Genomic DNA, 12,865 nt, shown 5'->3' on the forward strand with positions numbered 1-12,865 from the left:
GGACTCCTCATTTTGAAAATGTAGATCTGAGTCACTTTAGTCCAAGATAGCAGAGAGTTCGTTCATAAAATGCTCTTAAGTCTTTGTGAATTTCCTATGAATCTCATTGGTGTTGTTAACGCCATTACTCAGTCATATCCCTGTTCCTTTTTTTTTCTACATTGTAAAAGTTTTTATTTTACAGATTTTATTTAATGTTAATGAATTTTATTTAAGGAATTTCCCATGTATTTCATTTGTCATCCATCGGTTATTATTTAGTTCCTCCAAATCTTGTGAAAGTTCATCTTCAAGATAGCCCTTTTTAAGGAGCCCATGCTAAAATCCACTGTTGTCAAGATACTGTCCAGTAGGCATTAATCTCAGCTCTGTCATAATTCTTCTGGTTACACCACTGTAACCTCCATTATGGACAAACGTCAAACATTTCATGCCTGAAAATTCTGTTATTCCCTTTAGGGCCATCTTGGGATCTGATTCATTCTGCCTTCCTCTCAATTTCAGATACCCTAGAAAAAGAAAATAATCAGTTCCTAACATTTTACTAACAAGCAAGTTATCATTCCAAGGAATTATTTGAATTGTATCAATAGAAATACCAGGTTTAACATGCACAAAACCAAGAAAGCCAACGTTGCAAGATACTGAATTTCTATCACACTCTCCTTTGAACACCCCAGCAAGAAAACGCTGCTGGGTGCAGACACCATGCAGTGCTGTCCTGTTCCTTAGGAGACAATCCTCACTATACCTTGGCCCAGATTTGTGGCTAAATGAGAACGTGTCCTTCAAGTTTTTATATGTCTCTTCTTTCTTGCTTACAGGATCTATCTGATACCCTCTTAAATTCATCAGAGGTTTTAACAAGGGTCTTACAGCCTTATCCTTGATCTTATCTTTTCCCCAAGCTTCCTTTATTTTTTTAAAAACCAACTGGAAAGACCAAGGATGAGAAAAACACATTCCAATTCAATAAATCTTGGTCATTGCAATCAGATGTGGGGCAACATCTGACCCCATCTGGCTTCATAAGGGGAAGGAGAATTAGACTCATCAGTTCAAGGCCAATTTCTATGAGGTATTGTTGTTGTTATGGTTGTTGTCAGGTCCCATCAAGTAGGCTCCAACCCATAGAGACCCTATGCCCAACAGAATGAAGCACTGCGCAGTCCTGAACCATCCTCACAGGTATTCCTGTGCTGAAGCCCATTGATGTGGTCACTGTGTCAATCCGTCTTGTTGAGGGCCTTCCTCTTTTCACCACCTCTGCACTTGGCCAAACACGATGTCCTTCTCCAGGGACTGGTCTTTCCTGACCACATGTCCCAGGTATGTAAGACAAAGTCTTGCCTTCCTTGCCTCTAAGGAGCACTCTGGCCTTACTTCTTCCAGTACAGTTTGTCCTTTCAGCAGTTCACGGTTCTTTGAATATTCTTCTCCAGCACCATAATTCAAATACATCAATTCTTCTACAGTCTTCCTTATTCAATCTCCAACTTTCACATGTATATGATGCAATGGAGAATACCTTGGCATGGGTCAGGCACACCTTAGCCTTAAAGTAACATCCTTGCTCTTCAGTACTCTAAAGATGTCTTGTGCAGCAGGTTTAACTAATGCAACACATCTTTTGATCTCTTGACTGCTGCTTCCATGAGCATTGACTGTGGGATTTCCAAACATACATGTGTGTACGCACACACAGTTTTGCCTAGGTGCAAAAAACAGGGATACCTTGATTATGGTTTCTGGATCCCAGATGAAAAATACAAAACAAAGCCCGATCCTGATAAATTGTAGCTGTGGTGTTTTCCTCTTTTCTTTCCCTTTACTATGACAGCAGCATACCTCCCCAAACAAGGGCTCTTTCACCTTTAGAATGACATTCCATTTTTTATGATTTGCTGCCATGATTTTTATCCTTATTCAAAACACATCAATACCATTAACATAAAACCAATGCCCCCCTCTTCTACCCCTTTCTTACCCTCTAATCTCTGATTTTTAAGTATTTGATATATGTATATATAAAATAGTATTTGTATATTTATATAGTATTTGTATATTTATACATATAAAATAGTATTTGTCCTTTTGAGACTAACATTTTACTTTTAGCAGAATGTTTTCAATGTTCATAAATATTGTGGCATGAATGAACATTTCATTTTTCTTTATGACTGCTTAATGTTTGGGATGTCTTGTGCAGCAGGAGCAAAAACATAAAACCAAAATATTTGAAATAAATGGGCAGTGCAAGCAGATTTCTAATTTTGAGGACTAGTCATGAAAAAGGCGCCATGGAGGTGTAGTGCCTATGCGTTGGGCTGCGATCCCCAGGGTCAGCAGTTTGGGACCACCAGCAACTCTGCAGGAGGAAACCTGGGCTTTCTACTCAGGTCAGTAGTTACAGAAACCCACTGGGGGATCACGGTGAGTCAGCATTGACTCGATGGCAGTGAGTTTCGTTTTGATTTTTCAATATATTCATGTCCTAAGTTACACTCAACAATAAATAACTCAGCCTGTACGTCTTGGGAACGCATTCACATGGGAAGTTAGTCAGTACAGTAATAATTAAGGGTTTGAAAACGAGTGTCTATTTTCTTAGATATTTCCGAGTCACAGCAGAATTCATTAGAATTTCCTCTCTCAGTTGCACTGTCATACACTTCTACAGTACAAGCGGAGGCTCCAGTCTCCATACAGCCTCGCCAAGACTTCTTTAAGTTCGTCACTGACGTTCAAAGGGAGGGGAAGGACATTTCATTATGGTTTTGATTTGCCTCTCTGCAATAGCTATAGAGTCACTATGAGCAAGAATCAGCGCAACAGTAACAAGTTTAAAACCTGATAATGTTGAACTTCTTTTTTATCTGTTCTTTGGTAGTTTGAGTATTCTCTTTGGTGAACTGTCTGTTCAAATACTTTGCCCATTTTTTGATTGGGTTGTTGAGTTGTAGATGTCATAAATATATTTTGGACACTAAGTCTTTATCTGGTATATGATTCCCCCCAAATTTCCTCCCAATCTATAAGTTATTTGTTCACTTTGTTGATATGTTCTTTGATGTCAAATTTGTTTAATTTTATGAGGTCTAATTAATATATTACAATTTTTATACTTTTGTTATATTTAATAATCTATTACTAAACATTAGGTCTCACAGCCTAGCACTTACATTTCCTTCTAGGAAGTTTATGCCTTTTGTTTTCACATTTAGATTCTTAATCCTTTTTGAATCAGCTTTTGTATATAACTATATGTGTGTGTGTATATAATATATATATGTAACTTTATATATATAAAACTTTAGTTCTTGACTGACATCTTCAATCTGGGATCTTAAGGACATTAACATGTCATCTAGCTTGCCTCATTGTCTTTCGACAAAATATTTCTTAGTAAATGTGAGGTAGAGGAAAAGCTATCAGCTTTGCACGTAATTAACTGAATACTTTTTGTCATTTTAACTCTTTAGCCTCCATTTTGCCTTCTGAAAAATGAAAGGCTTGGAGTAGATGATCCCAATGTCTTTTTTATCTCTACAATAACACCAAAGATATCATCTTACACAGGTGAATATTTACTTTTAAACCACCATAATGGAAAACCCATAATGTCTACAATTAACCTTTGCGTGGTTCTGTCTGGGAGTCTTTACAATCTGAAACATTAAAATGTTCTTTTATGTATTCTAAAATTCTTTTAATATTCTTTTTATCTTTCTAACTTAAATCATTTCAGACCGGCAAAGCATTATATAACCTAAAGAAGGACTCCCATTAGTAAGTACCATCTTCTCCACTTCTAAATCATTAATACACACGATAAATGAGATGACACGTAGTACTACCACCCACAAGCAATCCATTAGATATTCTGTCTCTCAGAGAGATAAGAGCAGCTAAACTGTGGTCGTGGCAGTATCTGGTGCTCCCTGCTCTCCTTTCTAGACGCTATCTTTCCAAGTTTCCATCAGAAAGGCAATGGCAGGCTAAATATCCCACATTAAGAGAATAAAATAAAAGTGAAATAATTTACCTAACTTTAGGGTTTATTTCAGTTTAAGCATCAACACTGGTTGTTACATCCCTAGACTCTCAAAAATTTTATTCAAAACACTTGCATATTCTTTATTTCTTTAAGATTTTTATTTAATCAATTTTTTTTAATTCTAAAAGTAATACTTGTACGTACACTTATACATTTTTATGTTAAGGCCAACCAAAATCAAATTCACTGCTATGAAGTCGATTCCAATTCATATCTTTTCCTCTTCTTTGTATGTTGCTTCCCAGAATTAGTCATGATTAATCATAGACTTCTCAATTGTTAATATCTATCTGTCTATCTATCTATCTATTATCTATCTATCTACCTATCTATCTATCTATCTATCTATCTATCTATCTATCTATCTATCTATCTCTTATGCCACTTTGAGGACTAATGTGCATCTGAAACAAAATATGGTATTTTCAGGTGCCACGCATTATGTGAAAACTGGGCAGTGCATAAGGAAGGCCAGAGAAGAACTGATGCATTTGAGCTCGGGTGTTGGCAAAGAATATTGAATGTTCCATGGACTCCCCAAAGAACAGGCAAATCTGCTGGAAAGAAGCACAGCCAGAATGCTCCTGGGAGAGGAGATGGCAAGAGCTCATCTCATGTACTTTGAACTTGTTACCAGAAGGGACAGTTCCTGAAAAGGACATCAGACTTGCCAACGTAGAGGATTCGCAAAAAAAAGAAGGCCCTCCACAAGACGGGTGGACTCAGTGGCTGCCATGACGGGCTCGAGCAGGGCACTGGCTTGAGGACAGTGCAGGGCCACGCGGGGTTTCATGCTGTTACACATAAAGTTGGGACAATAAATCTCTTTTAATTCCATTTTTATGACGTTTTGGAAACCTTCTTGTATATACACACTTAAAAGAAGGTAACTCACCATGTAAACTTCTTTATACCTTACCTTTTTTCATTTAAAATTTTATCTTGAGTATTTTTCCACTGTACCATTTATACTTCGACTTTATTATATTTATGGCTTATATAATATTCTCCTGGGTCCTTGTGCTTCACTTAATATATTCTTGGCTTTAAGTAACAGAAAATTTGACTTAAAGAGGCTTATATGAAAAGGACATTTATTACTTTGTATAACAAGAAATCTGGAATCTGAGTATTTTAACAGTTCAATAATTTCAGAAAGATCTAGTTTTATTTCTTTCTGCTCTCCTGTCCATAGAAATGTTGTGAAACCTTCTGGTTTCAACATGACCGCTGCAGCTCTAGGCGTGATGCACCATGCCACAGCCTCTAAAGATAATCAAATAACTGTTCATTTTTAGGTGCCTCTTTTATTAAACCATCGAAAGCTTTCAAAAGCCCTCAAATGGGGAATATCTGTGTGAGAAGTGGCGAGAATCTAACATTGTTTTCATTGTATTTCAGTAAAAAGTTAAATGTATTACAGTACATCCTTACTGAGAACATGTGTGCAGGAATGTGAAAACAAGTTAGTAAGTAGAGAGAGCTAGTTATAAGACACATCAGGTGTCTCTCTATGTGTGTGTTACAAGCTCGTTTATAAGGAAAAAGTTGCATTTGCTTAAACATTTATAATGACACCTATAAAATGATGGTGACTTCTGGGGAGTGGAATTTCAGTGAGGTGAGAACAGGATAATTTATTTGTATTTCTCAACTCTTTTTACCTATAGCACAAACATATTCTAGTTTTATAATAAAATATATTTTAATTCAACCATGTTTGTATTGTACCACAATCCATAACGCAATAGAAATAGGCTCCTTTTAGACATGATGATTTATTTCTGTCCCCACATTTTATTTATTAACATGGGATTCCTTTCTCCACTCTCTCTCTCTGACTTTCTTCACCTTCTCGTGTGGCTGCATGTCCGTCCCTCTGTCCCTTCCTCTCTCCAGCTCTCCCTTTCTGACTTCCGACTTTTCTCTCTTTACACTGTCTTCCAATCTCCCCTCACGCAGCCCCTTTACTCTCATTCCATTCTAAACACCCGGGCAGTTCATTCACGCTAATCAAACCTGGTCATGAAAACCCACACTCTGGGCCCGCTGCCCTTTATTCCCGTTCTACAGAAAGCTCTGTGGGTAGAATTCATAGGGTTGCTATGCGTTAGAGCAGACTTGATGATTACAACTGTTTCTCAATAAAATTATTCCGCAATTAACTCACTTGCCACTGTCACAGTGGGTGATGTATTAGGATGATAAAGTAAAACAAATATAACTTATAAAGTGGAAATTTTGATGGTTGATCACTTTTACTACTGTAAGTGAACAACGATCTAAATTATATTGAGAGCAATTTGATTGTATGGAATTAAATTGTCAATAGCAAGTGAAGTCATTTACTGTCCCCTCATCAAGTCTGTATTTCCTACATTAGCCCTTCCATTGCAATTTTACAACTTCAGCAGGGTAGCCGGGGCTACTTTGGCCTGGGGCTGTGCTCTGCCTACAAGGAAAGGCATCATGCATTACAAAGCCCCAAACCCAAACTCACTGCATAGAGCCAATCTTGACTCACAGCGACACTACAGGACAGAGAAGAACTGTCCCACTGGGTTTCCAAGGCTGTAAATTGTTATCAAAGGAGCCTGTCATCTTTCTCCTGTAGCACCACTGGCAGGTTTGAACCGCTGACCTCTTCATTAGCAGCTGAGTACTTAATGACTATATCACCACTACATCTCTTATTGTGTTATTCCACTGTCACTGAGTCTGTTTGGGCTCATAACAACTTCACCGACAGAACAGAACTGCCTTTAGACAGCCTCACCATTTTCCTGAGGAGTGGATGATGGGTTCCAACTTTTGACCTTGCAATTAGCCAACCACCGAGTGTTCCGTGCAGATGTTATGCCAAACAAGCCAAACCAAACCTCTGTCATGAATTCATTCATGACTCATAAAGACCCCCGCGTATGCTTTTCTGAGGCTGGAAATCTTGAAAGGAGCAGACAGCCCCATCTTTCTCCCTTAGAGTGCTGTTGGGTTTGAACTGCAGACCTTGTGATTAGCAGTCCAAGCCTTACTGAGAATGGCCAAGCGCAATGCAGGTGCAGGTTGGGAGCTAGAATCTAGCTGCTAGATGCCACTCTCAAAGAACTGAGGCATGACGGGGCTACAAAAGTTGAGACAAAGATTTCCCCAAGAACCTTTCCCTGTAGCCAGTACCCTGAAATTAATTTTCGCCCTCCTAAACTGGGAGAAAATAAAATGTCTGTTCTTTGAAACCACCCACTTGTGCTATTTTTGTTAGAGCAAAGGAAGACATAGCTATCTTCCAACCAGGTTAAAAGCTCCTGGGGTGCCCCACGGGAGGTCTCCATTAAGGATTATGTTGTTGTTAGTTCCTGTGGAGACAATGCTGAGACACAGCAACCCCCAAGTGCAGAATGGGAGGTGGGCTTCAAGGCCGTGACCTTCTGGAAGCAGAACAGGCCTTTCTTCTGAATTGCCTCTGAGGCGCTTCGAATCACCAACCTCTGGGCTTAGCAGTGTAACTGTGCATCATTGAGGGTCCCCTCATTTAAATATATATTTGGAAAATGGGTCAGTGTGTCTAAGTTCTCTTGCACGCTGTAACAGAAATATCCCACGTGGTTGGCTACCCCACCAGCAGAGATGAATTTTTCCGCAGTTCAGGAGGCTAGGAGTCTGGATTCAAGGTGTCGGCCCTAGGGCAGCTCTTTCTCTGTCACTTCAGCTTTTGCCTCATTGGAAGTCTCCATGTGCCTTGGCACCAATTTTATCCTATCTCTGGCTTCTTTCACTTCTTTTTTAAATATCTTTTAAATCTCAACAGAGCCTCATTCTATACTCTCCTGCCTCATTAACATAATAATTATATTATAACTGAGGCATAACCCAAAGAAATCAAATCTACTGCCATTGAATTGATTCTGATTTATAAGCACCCTATATAGGAATCCTAAGGTTGTAAATCTTTACTGCAGCAGATAACCTCATCTTCCTTCCATCTAGTGACTATTGGGTTTGAACCACTGACCTTGTGGTTAGCAGTCCAATGCTTACCTGACATCCTTAAACACAGTCATGTTGCTATTGTTGTAGGTGTTAGGTGCTATTGAGTTGGTTCCTACTCATAATGACCCTGTGTACAAAGCAAAACTGCCCAGTTGTGTGCCTCCTCACAATTGTTCTTATGTTTAAGCCCATTGATTGCAGCCAGTGTCAGTCCTTTTTTCACTGCCCAGCAATTTTACCAAGGTATTTCCTCCAACCCTGATGCCACATTCTTCTACACATATTACCGTTTCTCTGGCTATTTGCTTTTCATGCACATTGTGTTAGGTAGCAGGACAGGGACCAGGGTGTCCACCGGGCATGCACCAATTCAGGCTCAGAGCCAGGAAGGGCGGTACACCTATGTGGGTGGTACACCTGGATTGGCCAGGTGGGCTAAATTCAGCCAATGGGGTCAACCAGTACCATCAACCACGCCTCTCAGAGGAAGGCCCTAAAAACTGGAACTTGGAGACCACCCCCCTCTTCCCCACCACCCCTATTGTACTCTGCCTTCCACCCGGTCATGCTGTAGTCTCTCTCTCTCTCAATCTTTCTCTCTCTCTCTCTCTCTCTGACCTAGGTCACCACGCTTGTGGGGTGCAGTCCCATGTTCATGACTATAAAACCTGAAACTTCTTCTATCCTTAATGAAAACTCACTTGGATCACAAACCAGGCTTTGGCGTTAAGTTCTTTCTTGTGAGAAGCCAAGAATCGGTATTTCCCACCCAAGGAATCTAACAATTGAATGAATATAGTGAGAGGATACAACCCTGGCACACATCTTTCCTAATTTTAAAGCATGCAGTTTCCCTTGTTCGGTTTGCACAACTGCCTCTTGACCCATGTACAAGTTCTGCATGAACACAATGAAGTGTTCTGGAATTCCCATTCTTCTCAAGGCTAGCCAGTTTGTTGTGGTCCACACAACCAAATACCTTTGCATAGTCAATAAAACACAAGTAAACATCTCTCTGGTATTCACTGCTGGGAGTCAAGATTCATCTGATACCAGCAACGATATTCCTTGTTCCATATCCTCTTCTAAATCCAGCCTGAACCCCTAACGTATATTCTTTAGGAGACACAATTCAATCCAAAGCACAATGAATGAATTTTTACAACGAAAGAAAGAACTCATTTGAGATTAGCGCAAACCCCAAAATGAGGAGTGGCAGAAGATTTCCAGAAAGAATTCAAATAGTGACCTTGAGCTGTTTCAAAGATCTGGAACACATGGAAGGTCTTATTATCCTTGAGTGACCTAAGGTAACCCAGAGAACACATGCAATTGAAGTTAGATGACTTCAAGTCAAGGTGGGGTGTGTCTAGATTTTCCACCAAACCATGTTCCTAGTAAAGAAGAGATTTGGATAAACTCTAGTCTTTGGTAAAGTTCCTTCAGTGTTTTCATAAAATAACTCATACCATTTGTCTGCCTTTATTCTATACCAGTTATGGCCTCTATCCTATCTACTTCCCCAAGCCACTGTGCCTCACTTCAACTCCAAAGGCAAGGAATATCCAGAGAATCTTCAGGACATCCAGGTCTAATCTGACATACCCAAGGGCAGACCTCCTGCTGCTGCTACTATTTTTTCTTAATTTGAGGAAAACACTTGAGTTATTTATTTGTCCATGGATCAGCCAGCCTTAGACTAGGAAGAGCCCATCTTATAATTGGCAGCTCTATGGGAAAAAATTCAGAAGGAGAAGGGAAAATGTCATTGAAAGAAGAGGAAAGAAATGCTTGCTTCAACAAAATGGGTGCATAAGCAAATGTGATGAAGAAAGCTGATGGTGCCCAGCTACCAAAAGATATAGCATCTGGGGTCTTAAAGGCTTAAAGATAAACAAGCGGCCATCTAGCTGAGAAGCAACAAAACCCACATGGAAGAAGCACACCAGCTGTGATCATGAGGTGTTGATGGTATCAGATATAAGGCATCAAAGACCCAAAACAAAAAATATTATCAATGTTAATGAGGTGAGGGTGGTGGAGTAGAGACCCAAAGCCCATCTGTAGACAATTGGACATCTCTTACAGAGGGATCACAAGGAAGAGACGAGCAGTCAGGGTACAGTATAGCACCGATGAAACATACAACTTTCCTCTGTTCTTTAATGCTTCCTCCCCCCGACTATCATGACCCAAGTTCTAGCTTACAAATCAAGCTAGATCAGAGAATGTGCACTGGTACAGATAAGAGCTCAAAACACAGGGAATCCCGGACAGATAAACCCCTCATGACCAATAATGAGAGTAGTGATACCAGGAAGGTAAGGGGATGGTCGGGAGAGAAAGAGGGGAATTAATCACAATGATCTACATATAACCCCCTCCAGGGGAATGGACAACAGAAAAGTGGGTGAACAGAAGACAGTGGTTGGTATAAAACATGAAAAAAATAATAATTTATAAATTATCAAGGGTTCAAGAGGGAGGGAGGCTGGAGGAGGAGGGGTGAGGGATGATTGCAACATATGTAAAAATGTGCTTGACACAACGAATGTATGCATGGATTGTGATAAGAGGTGTATGAGCCCCCAATTAAATTATTTTAAAAAGCACCAAAGAAATGCTTGCTTTAACAAAGATAGCTATACGAGAAACTGAGTAATTAAACAACTTATCACCACCATTGCTATCAACAATACAATACATTGATATCAACACCATCATTAGTTAAGAGAGAAATCATTCCACTGTTGATGTTAGGTGCCATCGAGTTTGGTCCAGTCCATAAAGAGTGATGCACCACAGAGTAAAACACTACTCAAGCCTGCACCATCCTCACAATTGTTCCTGGGTTTGAGCCCTTTGACGCAGCCACCGAGTCAATCCATCTCCTTAAGGGCCTTCCTCTTTTTTGCTGCCCCTCTGTGTTACCAAACATGACGTCCTTCTCCAGGGACTGGTCTGTCCCGACAACATGTCCAAAGAATGGAAGATGAAGTTTCACCATCCTTTCCTCTAGGGAGCATTCTGGCCATCCTTCTTCCGAGACAGATTGATTTGTCCTTTTAGCAGTCCATTCTTTTAATATTCTTCTCCAGCATTCATTCTTCAAATGCATTGGTTCTTCTTCGGTCTTCTTTCTTCCATAAAATAATAAACCATAATCCTAAAGTATGTCCAGGATACTGTCCAATCAGGCGTGAAATCTCTCCTTTTTCTTCCTTGGGTGGTAACAAGGGAAGAGCTGGACAGAATGGAGGCTAAATTTTCCCTTTAATGAAACCTATATATCTGTGTGTAGATATGTGGTATATTTAAGATATTTAATTTTTGTTTTATGTCTTTAAAGTTTTATTCTTTTTTATTGATTTTTAAAATAAAAATTTATCCATTTTATTAGGAATTAATACAGATACATATCATTCCATAGTTCAATCACATCAAACAGTATTGTACAATTGCTGCCACAATCAGTTTCAAAACATTCTTTTCCTTCCTGAACTCCTTGACATCGGCTCTCTTTTACCCCCTTGTGCCCCAATCACTGTATCCACCTCCCAGAAGCCCTTATTCTACTTGCTGTCCCAGTTTCATATACTGAAAAACAGAAAAACACATAACAGCAATTCAAGAGGGCAACCCCAAAGAAATAACACATCTGAGATAAACCCCAATATGAACAAACAAGCGGGAAAAAACCCCAGAAAATGCTGAAAACCAGATCAGGCCTAATGAGCCTCATAGGGGCATATATTTGTAATGAATACTAGCTATGTGTGTTAGAAGAGACTCACAAAATTGGGAGAAGGCCATTAGGAATTTGAGAATTTCTGGAGTATCAGGAATTAGAACGGGGGCCCCACACCTCTTGGGTTCTCTCGTGCTCACTCTAACTCTCATATTTTGCTCTCTGCTGCTTGGAATCATTCTTTCCTCTGACAGCTGGGCTTTTTACACACGGCAGAAAACATGTCTACCACCAACCTTGGGCTTGTATCATCACTATCCTCAGAATAATGATTTTTTTTCTCAGCTTATTATTATTATTATTTAATTTGAGGGAAACACTCGAGTCACTTACTTGTCCTTGGAGCGACCATGATGGTCCAGGTGATGACTTATTCTGATTGACTCTGCATGGGTTGCATATCCAGCCTCAGACCAGCAAATAACATCTTGTGATTGGAAGCCCTATGGGGAATTTTTTTTTTTAAGAGCAAGGAACATGTTATTGAAAGAAGAGGAAAGAAATGCTTGCATCAGCAAAGAGAGCTAGCTTGCTATATGGGAACCTGAGCAATCAAATGACTACATAGGTACAGAGAGACATGTTATACTCTTTAATGTTCTTTATAAGGTCTACTATTTTTCATATGCTGAACCCTCGTGACAGTCTTACGTCTTGGGCTGCTAAACACGAGGTCAGCAATTTGAAACCACTGAAATGACAGCAAGTTTGAGTTGAATATTTTTATTATTTTTTCCCAAAAATTATTTTTGCTATTCTCTCTTTAATTTTACAAATGTATTATAATTTTATTGTCACACACACAAAAAAAGGTGAACCAGGAACTTTTTAGAACAGGGATGCTCTGCACACATTTCAGTTGTTTTGAAGTGGGATGTGCAGTCTCGTTAACTGCAGGAAAATCTCTGCTACTTGATGCAGTCTTTTTCCTGAAGATTATTTTGGGATGGGAAGAGGGAAAAGAGAACATGTAGTATGTCCAGCATATGTCAATGTCACAGCACATAAAACGGAATCAACCCAGATAGACGGAGCAGAGAAGTAGAATTCCAGGCATGGAAATGAGGTGCAGG

General features: G+C 39.6%; 1 non-coding gene across 1 annotated transcript; it reads right to left on the reverse strand.

Annotated features, from left to right (window-relative positions):
• Window positions 1–579: 579 nt before the first annotated feature.
• On the reverse strand, window positions 580–718 carry LOC115870715. The gene has a single exon (XR_004046859.1). It is a non-coding gene; the product is annotated as a small nucleolar RNA SNORA8 (small nucleolar RNA).
• Window positions 719–12,865: the final 12,147 nt, after the last annotated feature.

This window comes from Echinops telfairi, unplaced genomic scaffold, assembly GCF_000313985.2.
Source record: "Echinops telfairi isolate 266 unplaced genomic scaffold, ASM31398v2 ScPeMD7_2;HRSCAF=8, whole genome shotgun sequence".
NCBI classification, from domain to species: Eukaryota; Metazoa; Chordata; class Mammalia; order Afrosoricida; family Tenrecidae; genus Echinops; species Echinops telfairi.